The 3,982-nt window shown below is 53.0% G+C and overlaps 1 long non-coding RNA gene across 3 annotated transcripts; it reads left to right on the forward strand.

Moving 5' to 3' along the window:
- Window positions 1-1,462: 1,462 nt before the first annotated feature.
- LOC103550471 (uncharacterized) lies at window positions 1,463-2,942 on the forward strand. 3 transcript variants are annotated; one of them, XR_011523175.1, is made up of 3 exons: window positions 1,463-1,603; window positions 1,717-2,125; window positions 2,695-2,942. It is a non-coding gene; the product is annotated as an uncharacterized lncRNA (long non-coding RNA). The 3 variants fall into 3 exon arrangements; XR_011523176.1 differs by lacking the exon at window positions 1,463-1,603 and having other exon boundaries at window positions 2,028-2,560; XR_011523177.1 differs by lacking the exon at window positions 1,463-1,603 and having other exon boundaries at window positions 2,041-2,565.
- Window positions 2,943-3,982: the final 1,040 nt, after the last annotated feature.

The following is a 3,982-nucleotide window of genomic DNA, read 5'->3' on the forward strand; positions in this document are numbered from 1 at the left end:
CTAGGACGCCATTGTTGAATGTTTCTTTCTTTTTTATATTTCCGGAAGTATTCTACACATATCAAACATTCACATGTTTTTAAATCACAAGCTTTATACGCTGGACTCACTGTTTGGCATTTTGCTTTTGCGCACAATAAATCTCAATTAAGATCACTTAATTTAAGTACCTAGTTGCCTCATTCTTTTTAATAGTGCATTCTTTTTTAGTATAACATTTAATTGTATGGCTGGAGCATAATTTATTTAACTAGCCTCCTATTTAGGTTCCAAACTTTAACTGTGAAAACAATGGTTCAGTGAACAGCCTGGTGCCGATTAGATTGGTCTTTGGGCACCTTCACCGCGTGAATTCACTTTGTTGGTTTTTTGTTTTGCCCATCTGATAGGTGAAAATGGTATCTAGCAGTTTTAATTTACATTTCTTATATTATGAATGAGGCTGGGCATCTAGGGTAGAAACCCAGAGGAGGGTCGGTAACTGGAGTGGGGTCTGGCCCCTACCCTAGGCTGAGCCACTGTGTCTCCCACACCCTACCCAGTGATGAGAGGTGGCCGGCAGCCTGGGCCCCCGCCCTCCCTAGAGCTGTCTTCCCGCCCCCTCACCTGGGATGAGTAACAGTTTCTCCCCGGTGACTGAAGAGGCATGTTTTATTCAGGCACCCTGGTTTGTCCTGCTTTTCTGTCCCTGAGGGCTGGGACTTGGCCTCTGTTGCGAGACAGACAGATGTGCAGCAGGGAGTGGCAAGATGAGACCTGCTTTATTGGAAACAGAGCTCAGCTAGATGGGGAGCGGGGAGGAGGCCGCAGAAGTTCAGGTGACCGCTGATGAGTCTGAGCCAAGCGGTGGGGCCTGGTGACCCTGAGAGACAGCAGGGGTGGCCTTACGGGACTGCCTGGGTGAGGTAGAGGAGGGATAGGCAGACAGATGATGGGGGCGGGGTTAGGATGGAGGATGAGATATGGCTTGGAGGTTGCCTGTGGGATGGACAGAGGAAATGTTTGTTGGATGAATGTCCTCCCAGTGGCTGTAGGAATGGAGCGGTCACGTGTCCAGCCAAGGGATGGTTCAGTTGGCCAGTCTGGCCACAGCAGGTTAAACCACCTCTGGGGTGTGTCTTGCTCCTGGTTTTCTGCAATGACACAATCTGGTTCCCTGGAAGATAATTAATGTAGACCTAGCTTTACTCCTGGTTTACCACCTTGGTCTAGCTTCTTCTGTGGTGCTTCCTCCTGTCCCTCTGGCTTGGGGGAGGGTGGGTTAGGGAGTGGCCTGGTGGCCAGACCAGCAGAGCTGGAGGAGGAGCTGGTAAATTAGAGGTGGGGGGAGGGGACGACAGGGGCCCACTGAGCGCAGCCCCCATCCAGGCTTCTGGATGTGTTTGCTGCTGGCCTGAGAGCAGAAGGTGGTCAATCAGGCCTAGAGTCCATTGCCCTTGTTCTAGATCCTTCTACTTCTGCCCGTGTTTCAGCCAGTGGCTTTCACCTTGTCTCTCCCAGAGTTCTCAATTCCAAATGAAGACTTCTCTCAGCCGGCAACAAGAGAACCCATTATAAGCACCTAATCTCTCTGTTAGGGTTGGCAGATAAATTTGAGTTTCAGGTAATGAACAATTTTATTGCATGAGAAATACTTAGATACTAAAAAAAAAATCTGCTTATCTGAAATTCAAGTTTAACTGGGTATCCTTTTTTTTTTTTATTTGCTAAATCTAGCAACCCTGCTAGTCCTCCCACTAGCCCTGGAAACTGCCGCCTCCTGACCCGTCACAGGCCCCGGTCCTGCAAAGCTGGTACGATCGGCGCCCTAAGGGAGCAGCAGGGCCTCCTCCCCCGTTTCAGAGGCGACCATGCTGAGGCTGGGAGAAGTGCAGTGCCTCGTCTGGGGTCAAACAGTGATCCGGGCGCAGAGGAGGAATCCTAGCCCTGACCGGTCCCGCTCCAAGTTCAAGGTCTCCGCGCTCACGCCCCTGGGCAAACCCCGGACCCCCCGCGCGGGCGGGGCTCGCGGGCGGTTTCCGCCCAGCGGATCGCGCCGGAGGAAAAGGCGAGCGCGAGCCTGCGGGCGCGGGGCAGGCAGCATTTGGGGCTAGAATATTCTAAGTGGTTTTGAAACCCAGCGCCTGTGAGTAATAATCCCAACCCTCGTCATTTGCATAGCTTTTTCCGGTTGACAAAGGGTGTCCCCAGCAGTGCATTAGAATCATAAAGAAAGCAGACAGGAGAGGGCTGGCCGGCGGGCCCCCGCGGGCACTGGGCCGCTTCCTGCGCGCTCCTCGCGCTGACCCTGAGCCGCTTCCCGGGCCCCGGGCTTAGAGACCGGGACCCCCAGGCTGGGGACGCGCATCGGGGGTCGGGCGTGCGCTCCGGGCCCGGTGCGGGTCCCAGCTCTGCCGCCGCCCGCGCGGGGTGCGAGCGTGTGAGTGTGTGAGCGTGTGCGGTCCCTGCCACTTCCCCGGCCCGTGCTTCAGGCCGCGGGGACCTGTCTGTGCGCCCGGCGACCGGCCGAAAGGTGGCTGGGCCGGACTTGGATGTGGGGACCTGAGAGCCCGGCCCGGAGGTGAGGTAGGGACGGCTGGCGGGAACGGTGGGGACCCCTCTGGGCCTGGGGGTGGGGGTGGGAAGACGTTGGGGGAAAATCTGGTCAAAACGAGACTTATGTAAATCAAACCTTGTTTTCCCCTTGACTCACAGGATTCTTTCGGATCCTTTACCTCAAGTTCTCACCTGCAGTTGGCAGAGGCGGCGAAATACTTGAGTTTTGAGTTTTTCTTCTCCTTTTTACGTGTCCTGTGCGGCGGGGGGTGGGGATGCGCTTTGGGCCACCAGGGTTTTCAGGCTGCCCGGGAACTCTTAAAGGAACATTAGGGGATCTTTCTGAAAAGCTAAAAACAAACAAACGCGTTTGAAAATAAAGTCCTGTGGATAATCTCCCCACACAATTTCTGTTTGGCCAACTTGAGTTTTTTTCTTTCTCGGTTTTCTCCTCTAATCAGCTGTGTGGAAAAGAGTAGTGGTGTTAAAGCTGATGAGGAAAGAGGGCCTGAGAAGGCACACTGATGAGACCACAAGTTACGGTTTTATCACATATCTGCTGCAAAGGGAGATGCTTGGGAAAAATCCAGCTGAAAGATTCCCTCTGGGAGAAACATTTGATATGAAAAAAATTATTAGATAATCATCATCAAACTGGATTTTAAAAGTCTGGGTAGACATCATTAGCCTGTTTGCCAGCTGGAAGGCTGGCTGTGTGTGGAGCTCTAACTTCCGGAGAAGGTCTTCATCTCAATCAAAGCTATGTAACACTACTCAAGTATTTTTTAATCAGGAATGCTAATTATTGAAGGGTCAAGGATTTGCATCAGGCAAAAAAGTTCTGCCCCAGATGAGGTGAGGGACAACTGGCACTGTAAGGTCCCAATCCAGGCAGGCCCCAGCCCTCTGGTCTCATCTATAAAAGGCGCCTGGAGGACGTGGAGTGGCTGGACCACTGGTGTAGTGTGGTGGGCAGTGGACATAGGGACAACCAGCCTGGAAAGCATTTGGGCAGTTTCTACAAAGCTATGCCTAGCCCCCTCTGTAGCCCGGCAACCTCATAGGTCCATCAAAAGACATGAGCAGAGGCCGCCTTGTGACCCAGTGGTTGGGTTCCCATGCTCCGCTTTGGCAGCCCAGGTTCACCAGTTCAGATCCTGGGTGTGGACCTACACACCACTCATCAAGCCATGCTGTGGCAGCGTCCCACATAGAAGAACTAGAATGTCCTACAACTAGGATATACAACTGTGTACTGGGGCTTTGGGGGCGGGAGGAAAGAAGGAGATTGACAACAATTGATGTTAGCTCAGGGCCAATCTTCCTCAAAAAATAAAGAAAAAGAGACATGAGCAGCATGCATCCCCAACCCCCTTGGGCACCCCCAGCCCACCCATGCCCTCACCACCTGATGCTACATGGCACACCAGCTCCTGCAGGGGCCCCC

Source organism: Equus przewalskii, chromosome 10 (genome assembly GCF_037783145.1).
Source record: "Equus przewalskii isolate Varuska chromosome 10, EquPr2, whole genome shotgun sequence".
Classification (NCBI taxonomy): domain Eukaryota; kingdom Metazoa; phylum Chordata; class Mammalia; order Perissodactyla; family Equidae; genus Equus; species Equus przewalskii.